Here is a 14,838-nt window from a genome sequence, read left to right as displayed (position 1 = left end):
ATCTAAACTTTGTTGAATGTATAGACAGCAATGCTAACTACCTCTCTCCAATACACATGTGGTAGATTTGCTTTTGATAACATACTTCTTGTTGCATCCAAGATAGTTTTGTTTTTCCTTTCAACAACTCCATTCTGCTGTGGTGTTCGAGGTACTGATAACTGTCTTCTGATTCCATTCACTTCATAGAATGTATTAAAGTCCTTAGATGTGAATTCTCCTCCTTGATCTGATCTTAAACATTTGATTTTCTTACTGGTTTCATTGTCAACCATTGCTTTGAACAGTTTGAACTTCCCAAGTGCTTCTGATTTCTCTCTGAGAAAAGTAACCCAACACATTCTAGAATAATCATCAATAATTAGCATGAAATATCCATCACCTTGTAAGCTTTTAGTTCTACCTGGACCACATAAATTAGTTTGAATTAAATCAAGAGCATTATTGGATTTTTCTGGAATACTTTTCAAACTAGCTCTAACTTGTTTTCCAAATTGACATTCCTTACAAATTGTATTCTGAGGTTTCACAATTTTAGGTAGATCTCTAATTGCCTTAGAAGTACTGATTTTGTAAGATTTGAGAAATACAAATCCACAGAACCCAAAAGAAACCTGCATGCAAGAAACCTGTCACAAAGAAAGAGAGAGAACGAATACAAGGGTTTTGGCTCTGACAAAGAGAAAAGATGTATTATCAGAGAAAAATGAATCAAGAATATGAATAATACAAGAGATCAATCCTTATAAAGGAGATCAACACCAAAAGGAAAACCTAACCCTAAGGTGTGAGCATTTAATAATTAAATATTAATTATTAAATGACTAATGTATGCATAAAGAGAAATCTTAAGAGGAGAGCAAAGTTAATTAATTACTTTACTCTAACACCCCCCCTTAAGATGAGCTACAATGCAGCTACAAACAATGCAGAAGAAAGCAAAGGAACTACAATGCAAAAGAGGGTCCCGGCAACAAGGCCTGATGAGGTACCCGAATACAAGAAAATCTCTATAAAGCGGAGTAAAGGAGAAAACCCAGTGGGAAAAAACTCCTCTCCAAAAAGAGATAAAGAATCATGCTGAAGAGAAAACATGAAGGAACATGAAGGAAGGAAGGCCTCACTGAGACCCCCCAAGGACAACTTCCTTCACCCCAAGCATTGAGCGCAACTGAAGATAGCGCGGAGATGCCAAAGGTTTAGTGAAGATGTCTGCAACCTGCTCCTCTGTAGGAATATACTCCAAGATGAGAGAACCATCCTGAATCAACTGTCTGATGAAGTGCATGTGGATTTCAATATGCTTTGTCCGCTGATGCTCCACTGGGTTGCGAGAAATGTGAATGGCACTCTGGTTGTCACACCAAAGAATAGTGGGACAATCTGGAGGAAACCCAAACTCTGTCATCGATTGCCGAAGCCATAAAACCTCCTGACTGGCTAACACTGCTGCACGGTACTCAGCCTCAGTAGATGATAATGCAATAGCAGATTGCTTCTTGCAAGACCATGTGATAGGACCAGAACCAAGGCAAAAAACGAAGCCAGAAGTAGACTTCCGATCATTGACATCACCAGCCCAATCGGAGTCAGTGAAGCCAATGATGTGAGGGGATCCTGAAGAGTAGTGAATGCCATAATGTGTGGTGCCCCAAATATATCTCAAAATACGTTTGGCTGCTTGCCAATGGCTCTCATGAGGATCATGGGAGAACCGAGAGACAAGGCCAACCGCAAAGGAAAGATCAGGACGAGAATGTGTCAGGTACAACAGACTGCCAACCAACTGCCTATATAAAGTGGGGTCTACTGAAGGAGTAGAGCAAGTGGAAGACAAAACAACACCTGACTGAAATGGAGTGGGGGCAGACTTGCAATCAAGCATGCCAAATCGCTGAAGCATATCAAGAGCATACTTCTCCTGAAAAATGGAAATCCCATCCGAAGACTGAATAACCTGTAGACCCAGAAAGAAGTGCAAGAGACCAAGATCTCTCATCTCAAACTGCTCCATCAAAGCTCTCTGAACACTCTGAATCATGGAGGATGAGCTACCTGTAATGATGAGATCATCTACATATAGCACTAGAATCAAAAGATCACCCTCCTGACGCTGAATATAGACTGTGTGATCGGAATGACAGCGTGTGAAGTGCGAGGAAAGCAAGAAGGAGTCCATCTTCTCATACCAAGCCCTGGGGGCTTGTTTGAGACCATACAATGAACGTCGAAGTCTGCAAACCAAAGAAGTGTCCTGCACAAAACCCTGAGGTTGCTCCATATAGATCTCCTCATGTAGGTCTCCATGCAAGAAGGCACTCTTCACATCCATCTGAAACACTGTCCATCCCTGTGAAGCTGCAAGTGAAAGTACCAGGCGTATAGAATTCATCTTGGCGACAGGAGCAAAGGTCTCAGAGTAGTCAATACCCTCTATCTGAGAAAACCCCTTCACAACAAGACGGGCCTTATACTTATCAATAGAACCATCTACAGCATACTTGGTACGATACACCCACTTGCACCGAACCAACTTTCTTCCCTTAGGAAGAGGACAAAGATCCCAAGTATGATTCTTCATCAAAGAAGAATACTCCTCATCCATGGCCCTATCCCACTCTGGGTGTCCTGTCGCCTCTGAAAACTTTTGAGGATCATCTGAAAGGGTATGACTCAAAAGACTAGAACCAGATGTCTGAGCACGAGTGCGACGAGTATCTGAAGGATCACCTGCCAAAGAACCAGCTGCATCAACAGTATCACGGGCCCACTTCGGCAAAGACGGAGCAACTGGTGGTGGTGGAGATGGTGGATCACGATCTACATCATCCTCAAGAGATAAGTAATCCTCAAGAGATGAAGAGGAAGGAGTAGGCAATGAGGGAGAAGCTGGTGATGGAGAATCCATCTGAGGATAGCACTCATCAAACTGGACATCCTGCCGAAACAAGACCTCTCTGGAATCAGGATCAAACAACCTGTATGCCTTAACATCCTCACAGTAGCCAACAAATATGAGTGGTCGGCTCTTCCTCTCCATGGCTATCCGCTGAGCATCAGGAATAAATGCCCAAGCCTCACTACCAAAAACTCGGAATGTAGAAACATCAGGCTTGACATGGGTCCAAGCCTCCTCAGGAGTCATATGTCGTAATGCCTTATGGGGCATCCGGTTCTGAATATAATATGAATAATACAAGAGATCAATCCTTATAAAGGAGATCAACACCAAAAGGAAAACCTAACCCTAAGGTGTGAGCATTTAATAATTAAATATTAATTATTAAATGACTAATGTATGCATAAAGAGAAATCTTAAGAGGAGAGCAAAGTTAATTAATTACTTTACTCTAACACCCCCCCTTAAGATGAGCTACAATGCAGCTACAAACAATGCAGAAGAAAGCAAAGGAACTACAATGCAAAAGAGGGTCCCGACAACAAGGCCTGATGAGGTACCCGAATACAAGAAAATCTCTATAAAGCGGAGTAAAGGAGAAAACCTAGTGGGAAAAAACTCCTCTCCAAAAAGAGATAAAGAATCATGCTGAAAAGAAAACATGAAGGAACATGAAGGAAGGCTCAAAAGGACGTGTCAACTGAGGCTGAACCTCATCCAAACAGGACCATAACCCTTTTGACTGGAGAAGAGTCATCATGCGACCCTTCCAAGTGTGGTAATTATGCGGTGTGAGAGATTCAATAGGTCTGTCTGCCATCCTGTAAACTGTGCCTCAACTGCTCTGAATTTTTAATTATTATTAAGTGGTCTTTCAGAACTAGACAGAAGATGCAGAAGGGGGTTTGAATTTTTTTTGTATTGATGTTTGTAAATTCTAGTTTTCTGATGTAAATAACAGAAAGCAAGAGAAAACACCCCCCCACAATGCAAAAAACTAATCCCCAGTACAAACTGAAAGCCAGAAAATGATAGAAAGCAATAACGGGTTGAGACAAAATTTGGAGCACCTGAAGATTTTTCTGATGAAATAGACTGTAGATCTGAAAAGAGCACAGAACCACCTTTTCGACGCCTATTCGCTTTCGAAAAACGGAGTCCGTATGCAAAAGATATGGCTCCTGGAGTGCAAAAAACTTGTTCTGACTTCGATTGGCAAAAAACACTACAAAACGGAAAAATCAGAAAAAAAGATCTGCATCTTTTAGATCGGGCTCGGAACCAGCTTTCCAACGCCTATTCGTTTTTAAAAAACGGAGATCGGACGCCCAAGTTATGCCCGATTTTGTAAAAACAGCTTCAAAAGGCCCTGATAGGCCCTTTCAGCCCTCAAGGGCTAAAAAAAAGAAGCCCCTGGTCCGCTAGGCGACCAGGGGCTAGCACTGTTTGGTGGCGGCGGCGGCGGCGGTGCAAAGGCGACGCAGTGGCGGCGGGTGGCGCGCGGGCGGCGCGCGGCGGCTAGCGGCGCGCAGGCGGCGCGCAGGCGGCGCCTGAGCGGCGGGCGGGCGGCGGTCTGCGCTGGGCGACGGCGCGGAGGTTACCGCCGGCTGCGGTGGCTGAGCGGTGGCCGCCGGGCTGGGCGCTGGCGGCGCTGGCTGTAACACTGGCTGCGCCTGCCAGAAAACCAAAACCGGCGATTTTTTTTTTTTTTTTTGATTTTTTTTTGAAAATCCGCCTCGGTTTTCGTGCCCTAGGGCCGTACGGCCTTGGGGCCAAAAAAAATTTGCCTCCTGGTGCAATTGTGTCCAAATCGGACGAATTTTATATGGAAATAGGGGTTTTTGGGCGCTACGAGCTCAATGGTGAGGTCCGTTTGGGCTCAAAGTGCACCGAAAAAAAATACCCCCTATTCCAAAATAAAAAACAGAAGACAAACACAGATCTGATGCAACCAAAACCTGGATCTCAAAATCTTTCAAAATTCTGAACAAGCTGCAGCAGATCTGGCTCTGATACCATGTAGGATTTGAGAAATACAAATCCACAAAACCCAAAAGAAACCTGCATGCAAGAAACCTGTCACAGAGAAAGAGAGAGAACGAATACAAGGGTTTTGGCTCTGACAAGGAGAAAAGATGTATTATCAGAGAAAAATGAATCAAGAATATAAATAATACAAGAGATCAATCCTTATAAAGGAGATCAACACCAAAAGGAAAACCTAACCCTAAGGTGTGAGTATTTAATAATTAAATATTAATTATTAAATGACTAATGTATGCATAAAGAGAAATCTTAAGAGGAGAGCAAAGTTAATTAATTACTTTACTCTAACAGATTTTTATCATGCAATCAAAGTTTACATGACGTAGTCTCTTATGCCATAACCAACTTTCATCTATATGTGCAATTAAGCATGCCTTTTCACTATTATTCAAATGAAGGATATTGCCTCTAGTCTGATTAGCGGTTGCAATTTCCAAACCAGTTCTATTCATGATTTTGCATTTTCCATTTTTAAATTGTAACTGAGATCCCTTCTCAACTAATTGGCCAACACTTAAAATATTATGCTTTAATCCTTCAACATAGTAGACATTGTCAGTTTTATGCTTGCCATCAAGAGATATTGAACCCTTACCTTTGATTGAATAGGCTTTGTCATCTCCAAATCTTACTAAACCTCCATTGTATTCTTGAAAGTTCAAGAATTTACCTTTGTCTCCAGTCATGTGATGTGAGCATCCAGAGTCAATGGTCCATTCATCCTTTGTTTCAACTTTAGCTGCTAGGGCTTGTTCTACCAGTTGAGTAGTAGGTGTCGGTTGATCTTTTGTTATAGCAACAAAAACCCATCCATTGTCTGCTAGATCCTCATCAGAATCATCAGTCACACCTTCATCAACAATGTAACAAGATTTGTCTTTGTTCTTCTTAAATCTGTATCTTTGATATTCAGGATTAGGCTTGTATGTTCTTCTAGCTTCTTCTCTTAGTCTAGCATGTCTATAAGGGCATTTTGAAGCCATATGACCAATCTTATTGCAGTTAAAACATTTAAATGGTGCTTTATCTTCATACTTACTTCCAATTGGACCTTTTGGCATTTTCCTTGCAAATAGTGCTTCAAGTTCTTCAAGCTCTTCATTCTCCTTCCTGGTTTCTTCAAGTTCTCTTGCATAAAAGGCTCTCCAGTGTGATTTGTCAAATGATGGAGCAGATGATGTTGATGCTTTAAAGGCCAAATCTATCTTTATAGTAGCAACCGGACCAAATTCCTCAATTTCAAAGGCTGAAAGTTTTCCAATCAATGTATCCCTAGTTACTAATGTATTAGGCATTGTTCTCAACTCATTTATAGCAATAACCTTCATTTTATATGCTAGTGGCAAACCTCTTAAGATTTTTGAAATAATTTCATCCTCACTCAGAGTTCCTCCACAACATTTAATACCCAAAACAATTTCATTTAATCTTTCCATAAAAGCAGAAATCCTTTCATCTTCTTCCATTTTTAGATCTTCATACCTGACTTGGAAGCTTTCAAGTTTTGCAATCTTGACTATGGAATCTCCTTCATTTAGTGTTTCCAAATGATCCCAAATAGCTTTAGTAGTAGACCTATCTGATAATCTCATGATTTGTTGATCTGATAATGCGCTCAAAAGTGCTTCTCTTGCTTTGCAATCATTTTTTTCATCTTTGGCTAAGGTAGTTGGAGCAGTTTGACCAGCTATAGCAGCAGTATAACCATTCTTTGTAACTTCCCAAATGTCTTTACCAATGCAATTCAGATGTGTCTCCATTCTTATCTTCCATATCCCATAGTTGCTTCCATCAAGTTTATAATTGTCCTTCCTGAAGTAATTTGTAGACATTGGATCTCCTCAAGTTGTTAAACTTCTGCAAAAGAGGACTAAGCTCTGATACCAATTGTTAGGTCCCGGAGACAACTAAGAGGGGGGGGGGTAAATCAGTTGTCTAATAAATTCAAACCAAAAACCAATTAACCAACTAAATGCTTAATACCGGTAAACCAGTTAAGTATGTCGGTAGACAGTGTTAACAGTAAATTGCTATACTGGTAAAGATTAATGCATGAAACACAAACATAAAGTCATCCACAACACATAACACCAATATTTGTACGTGGAAACCCTGTAAGGGGAAAAACCATGGTGGGAAGCCTTACTCACAATCAGATGATACTACTGCAGATAGTAAGTGTACATAAATGGGGTCTGCACATGCAGAAAGGCCAACAGCCTAGAGCTCACTGTTCAATCACAAAATGGGAGTCACACTGACTACAATTGGATGGTTAAATCCAATAAGAATGTATTGCACAGAATAGCATCTTCATATGATAGATTCAGTACTGGTGTAATGTTGATATGCTTATACAAAAACCTAGCTTCACCTTCAAATGATGTCTTTGTGTATAGCTCTGCTTAATCTCACATATACCTTCACACAATTCTTTCTTGCATTCCACACTTGATCTTACAAATAAGATCTTACATTTATACCATACCCTAAGACCAATTTTAGTAGGTCAGCTCTATAAGATATTACAATAAAATCATTTTACAAACAAAATAATATCCGATGCAATAACCAATTAAACATGTCGGCTTAATGCATTTACATCAATAATAAATCATCTCTATAGCGTGCCATGTTGATCTGGAAAAGATAAACCTACTGGTGTAACCCTAGATAACCTGGACCTATTTGTTGGTAAAAGCAAATATGCAAATATGAATATACCAATGATTAATTCTTCAAAACAAAGTGTCCACACGATGTCTTCAACATTACCAAGAGACTTCTATCTTATTCCAAATACCAGTGAACATTATATCTTGCCGGTGAACCATATACCAGTAATTGTTGCACAATTTACTTGCTTGCTGGTGAATGTTGCTGAATCTCCAAAGTAGGTGTTGACATCAATGACAAAACCATACCAAAATACCAACATTCAACAATTTAATGCTCTAGATGAATGTAGGGAAACGATTGTCCAGCAAACAGAACTGATCCAAAATCAGAGAGCAAAGTGGTATGATAAATATATCAAAGAAAAGAAGTTCAAAGCAGGTGATTAGGAACTATTGTATGACTCTTGATATAAAGATACTATGGGGAAGCTACAATCCAGATGGCTAGGTCCATATGAGATAGAAGAAGTTTTCAATAATGGAGTTGTTTGTTTGACCATAATTGATCCTGTTTGGTTTAAGATTTTGGTGAATGGTCACTGATTGCATCTATATCATAAGCCGACCATTAAAGAGGAGTTCCTGCAACAATTTTCCCAAAAGGATGAAACACAAGTTCCTGCAGCAATTGATCAGGCTCCTACTACAATTGAGCAAAGAAATAAAAGTGAGGTTTCCATAGCCACTACAATGAACATGCTTGCCGCTTCATCATAAATATTTTCATGTCTTATGGGAATATTCTTCTCCATAAATAAAATTCCATCCACGTCATTCCATCCCATTTTTTTATCTGTCATTTCACTTCATTTCGCCATCCTTTTCGTACGACTGTAGGTATGTACATATTGCATTTTATTTTAATTATTCATTTATTATTTCATTATGATTATGCTTTTCTAAAATCTGCATACACTCCCCGAAATCTCGTCAGCTTGTGTGGACACGTGCTAGGTTAATTTGGGGGAGTGCTTTATGGTTTGGTTTCCAAAGTTAGTGATTATTCATCCTTTTTGGTACCTTAGAATTGATTGCTTGCCATAATTGTTTTAACAATATGTCCTTTCACGCAAGAAAGAATAAATTCTACCGCCAATTGGAGATGTGTATAGAATTTTCAATTTTGCAAGTTTGTCGGATATTTTGGTCCTCTGTTTCTCAGCTACATAGTGTTCTATGCTAATAGAGTAAGAAATGGGTGGTGATCCAATCCGCCATGAGCCAATAGTTCATGAATTGTTGCTGCAGGATGCTCTTTGTGAGCATTATTTTAGACACCATGGCTAAATTGCTTACTTTTTGAAAATAAGAGATTTTAAGGAAGAAATTGCTGCAGATTTTATGCATTCCTTCAATGAAGGAGAAGCTACGGTTAAAGGTTTAAGGGTTATTACTAGGGAGCAGCAAATAGCTGAAGTAATAGGGTTGTCGTAGGAAGGAGAATTGTTTCTAGAATCAAAAGATGCAAGGAGCGCCAGGGAAGAGTTTACAATTCCCATAGATGGACCTCTAACGATGGACAAGAAAGGAACTAGAAGGGTTTCCCTACCAGTAGAGTGGCCTCAAGTAGCTTTAGATGTCATGAAATATATTACTTGCGAAGGGAGATATTCAAATCTACATTCACCACATTTTAAATTACTTAGTCATTTATGGCATGGCCGGAGGGTGAATGTCCCTAATTTTTTATACCACCTCATTTCTTCAAGTGCTAAAGAAATGTGGAAGAATGGAAATCATTCCGTTAGCCATCATGGTCTGGTTAAATTGCTTGTATAACATTCTCTTAGAGAGGTTTCATAGATGGAATGGGGGGTTTTTGAGGGCATATTGTAGTTTAGGGTTGAAGATGCTCCTGTTGCAGAGGATCCACCAGTTGAAGAAGAAAATGTTGCAGAACCCTCTTCTCCTGTAGTTGCTGCAGTGGATGCTTTGCTCATTGCCAAAGGAGTTGCGGTTATTATGGAAGAAGAGATGGTTGAAGCAAATGTAGAACAACCCTCCACTTCTCTTCAAAGAGAGTCACCAATTGCTAAGAGAAAAGGGAAGGAATTGGAAATAAATGAAACACATGAAAAACCTATGGCCCAGCCGCATGCAACTCAAATTTCTCCTACAGCCAAGAGGCATAGGTCAAAAAGACAAACTCCTATAGCAACTAAAACCATTCTTGCAGCCACTCCAAAGTTTTATGTGAGAAGAACATAGAGTAGGACCCAAAAAGCTCATCCAGCAGGTGATCCAATAGAGGATATTGCAGTGGAAACATTGGCAGAAGGAAGCCCTGCAGATGTTGAAATTCAAGAAAAAGGAAGCCCTACAGATGTTGAAATTCAATAAAAAGGAAGCCCTGTAGATGTTGAAATCCAGAAAGAAGTTGATGAAGAAGTTGATGAAGATAGACTGTCAAATCTTGCTTTTGTGGCACAACAGCTTGAGAAAACTGTTGGAGATATTTCACAACAGCTTGAAGAAATTGTTGGAGAGATTCCAGAGTAGATTGAGGAACTTATTGAAGAGATCCCACGGCCTAAGGTAACACCTATTAGACCTCCATCATCCCTAAGCAGTTTATCTATTGCTCTAACATTTTATAGACAATGGGAAATAGAGAGGGCTAGATTGCAAGGGATTATCGACAAACAACAAAAAGAAATTGAAAAGAGGGATGACAAAATTGAGAAATTAGAGGCTAAGGTTGAAACAATTGCCAGTATGGTCACCAAATTGATGCAATGTAGGGAACCTCCAAGGGTTTATATTGTGCATTAAAAGGAGCAGTATTTAAATTTCAAATTGAACCGCATTGTTAGGGATCTTAGCCCCTCTTTAGAAACCCCTGAGGAATTTTATTATGCTTAGCAAACTTCTCCGGTAGCTGTGAAGAATTTTCTATGTGAATTTTATTTACATAACTATCTTGTACCCTCAGACGGTGAGTGGAACCCTTTATTATATATTGGGGATATCCATATAAGAGCTTTAATGTCATGGATCCAAAATGAGATCAACATGGGGGCACAAGCCAGGGCATATAAAGATTTTCAATTTGATTTCCCATTGCCATTGAGGAAAGAAGCAAAAGAACCAAGAGTTCTTTATTATGAATGACAGAATTTACTGGTAAAAGATGATGTTAGGAAACTAGATCTTCCAATGAGAGAAGAAATATACCAGGCATATGAGCATTTAGTTCAGACTGATAGTGTAGCTACAATACATGGGTTAACTAGGCGCTGGAATAACTTACCAAATGAATTGAAGTAGGGAGAACCTTATTCACTACAAAATTTTCAGCCAGCTATGCAAAGAGCCCCCAAATATATACAACTGGGCAGAGAAAAGGCCAATAACTAGTTACCACTTATTTTTGAACCTCCTATTCTTATGTGGCCACTATTGGGATGTCAGACTCCAGATAAGCCCTATGAAGCAGTTACAAAAGAATAAACCAGATGGTCTAGGCTGGAAAAGACAAAGGGATTTTATTGGAATTTGGCTTCAAGAGGAACAAGTTAGGGAACCATTGGTGATCTGAGAATTAGTGCAAGTGTTAGAAATTTTCCTTTTGCTATAGGATCAGCAAGCTCTTAAATTTGGTGGGCATGATGAGTTGAGACTTTATCATATTTCTATCCTCAGAACTCTTGAGTTTTTGTCATCTTTTGGTTTGCATAGTAGTAGTGATGTATTGGATGTTGACTATATGTATTCCATATGTTAAGCCTGAACTTATTAAATCATGTTTTATCTTTGCCAGTTTATTCCTACAGCCATGTGATTTATTCTTGTTGCCATGCGGATTATTTAGGGCAAGATCATATGTGAAATTAATAGATGTATTGATAAAATAAAATGCGTATGTATGTTCTTGTATGTTATTTCTTTTGTAGTGCAGGTAATAAATGATGTTGCGGTGGATGTTTGCCTATCATGCATGTTGAAGGGAAGGATACTCAAGAGATGATTGAAGATAAAACTATAGAAAAGTTGAGCAAGTGTAAGGGACGACATAAGAGGAGCAATCTAGCGATACTACCAATGTCTAACTTAAAGTGGACATTGAAGTTGTAAATACCACCACAGTATGTTATGATTGTGGTTCGATAAAGATCCACGTTTCCTGCAGCATAACTCCAACCATCTCCTTTATTGATCAATCATCCACCTCTTCTTTTTGATGTGATTTGTGTTGTCTATTGTAGTTGATTTCTTTTTAGTAATAAGCTCTTCTTCTTCTCAAAGGTTAGATAGAAAGGGAGAAGAATAGAGTAGTGAATTTTTCATAAACATTCTTGAGTTTCTTTTCATATTGAACCATGTAATGATTTTCAAAGAACAATGAATAAAATTATGTTATTCTGATCTTCTAAGAGATGTTTTCAAGAAGCCTGGTATCACTTAGCCAAGGGGGGCCACTTGGTGAGTGATCCTGTGTGTTTGTTAAAATTAGTTTTCTTTCCTTAGCCACAGTAGACATTCTTGCATTGACTGTTCCTGTAGCCAGTGGAAACAAATCCACTGAATGTTCCTGCACCCAAGTGAGAACAGAGTAATTTTTGTTTATCAACATTGAATTTATCCAGTATTGCTTTTATGAGTTTATGTAGAAGTATTCTTGTAGCCTTTCTATAGTTTCAATTCTTGATTATCTTTTCTGTATAATGTTAGTTGCTATAGTAATGTAGAATAGTTGTTGCAAGAACTTAGTGCACATATAGTGCAAAAATTATTACATCCCTGGGTTGACAGTCAAATGAACACTAGCTATGAAAATAGTGACTTTACCAAATGAATGTCCAAACTTCGGGTTGAGACTTCAACTAGATTTATTATTCTTATTGTTGGGTTGAACAATACCAATAATCTCCCCCTTTGGCATTGCTGGCAACACAAGATGGAAAAACCATCTAAGTGCCAAAGCAGAAATGCCAATAAACCAAAAACCAATCAATCTCCATAATAGATCAATACTAGAAATTAAAATATAAATGCAGAGAGTAAAAATATCTCCCCTAATGAATAATATCTCCCCAAAGGATAATCTATTTTTCCATAGATACCTCTCCCACTTTGACATCAAATTCCAAAGTAATACAAATACCAAATACAACTAGTTCATAGAACCAACTATAAATACCAACTTATCCAACTACTCCCCCTAAGAAGTAGCTCTCCTCCATCAAAGTCGGAAAAAATTTTCTCTCTGAATTCTGTTAGTTTGATGCCAAGCATCAACTGTCTAAGTCTCTACTGGTGCGAGTCTAACCCCAAGTTCTCTAAGATATTCAAAAGTTTCCGTAGGAAAAGGCTTAGTAAAAATGTCTGCAATCTACTCCTTAGTATTCACATAAACCAATTTCACTTCTTTTGCTTCAACATTCTCTTTCAAAAAATTGTATTTGATAGAAACATGTTTAGTTTTAGAGTGAAATACCGGATTCTTAGATATATCAATTGATGTTGAATTATCACAATAGATGATTATAGGTTCTTTGCATTTTACCTTTATGTCCTTCAACATTTTCTTAATCCATAATACTTGAGTACAATTAGTAGTTGCTGCAACATATTCTAATTTTGCTGTTGATAATGATGTACAACTCTGTTTCTTGCTCAACCATGAAATCAATCTGCTACCAAGAAAGAATGCCCCGTCGGTGGTGCTTTTTTCTATCATCTACACCTCCTGCCCAATTAGCATCGGTGTATGCACATAACTCAAAATTTTTATCTTTAGGATACCATAAACCAAGATTTGTTGTGCCTTGTAAATACTGAAAAATCCTTTTCACTGTTGATTCATGATTTTCTCTAGGATTATTCTGAAAGCTTGAAACAATTTATACTGCATTCATTATATTAGGTTTTGTTTGTGTCAAATACAGTAAACCTCTAATCATAGATTTGCATCTTGTCAGATTAATAAGAGCTGAATCATCTTTCAATGATAGCTTATTAGTTGTAGTCATAGGAGTACTTACCAGTTTAGAGTTTTCCATACCAAATTTCTTCAATAATTCCTTCAAGTATTTTGATTGACATAAAATATACCTTTATCATTTTGTGAAATCTACAATCCTAAAAATAATTTTATCTCCCTAATCATAGACATTTCAAATTCTTCCTGCATCTTGTTAGAAAAGTCTTTACACAATCCATCTCCTCCAAAAATGATGTCATCAACAAAAAAATCAATAACCAAAATGTCTTCATTAGTCACTTTGAAATATAAGTTGCACATTACCTTTAGTGTAATCAAGTTTCATAAGATATTTGTCCAATCTAGCATACCAAGCTCTAGGAGCTTGCTTCAATCCATATAAAGCTTTCCTTAACTTGCAAACCATATCTTTATCATTTGTCAATGAAAATCCATCAAGTTGTTCAATGTAAACTTCCTCTTCAAGATCACCATTAAGAAATTTACATTTAACATCTATTTGATAAACTTTATAGTTCTTGTGTATTGCAAATGCAAGAAATAATCTAACTGCCTCAATTATAGCTACTGATGCAAAGGTTTCATTCTAATCAATTCCTTATTTATGTGAATACCCTTTACACACTAATCTTGCTTTGTTTCTGATTACCTTACCATCTTCATTAAGTTTATTTCTGAATACCCATTTAGTTCCAATATTTTTGTTTTTAGGTCGAGGAACCAATGTCCATGTATTGTTCTTTTCAATTTGTTCTAATTCATCTTCTATAGCCTTAATCCAATGCTTATCTTCATATGCGTCAATAATAGATGCTGGTTGAATTTGAGAAATTAAACATACCTCTTCATTTGTGAGTCTTCCTCTAGCAATAATTCCTTGATACTTATTCCCAATTTTCTGACTTTCAGAGTGATTCAATCTTACATACCTAGGTGTGTTCACTTGCTGGTGCTCTTTAATCACTCTAGAATTCTCTGATGATGTCAATGTGACTGGAACAATATTCTATACCAGTTCATTTATGATTATCTCAACTATTGGTTCAGAATCTATAGACCTTGAATCTCTTCTTAAGTGTTCATCAATCTTCACATTTACACTATCAATGATTTTTTGCAATCTCTTATAAAAACATCTATATGCTTTTCTTTTAGATGAATACCCAAGAAATATTCCTTCATCACTTCTAGGATCAAATTTACTAATATACTCATCTCTCCTAATGTAACATTTTCTTCCAAATATTCTAAAGTACTTAAGAGTAGAAATA

The sequence above is a fragment of the Cryptomeria japonica genome, chromosome 2, assembly GCF_030272615.1.
Source record: "Cryptomeria japonica chromosome 2, Sugi_1.0, whole genome shotgun sequence".
NCBI lineage: Eukaryota > Viridiplantae > Streptophyta > Pinopsida > Cupressales > Cupressaceae > Cryptomeria > Cryptomeria japonica.
The sequence above is the reverse complement of the archived record's forward strand: the minus strand, read 5'-3'. Positions refer to the sequence as shown.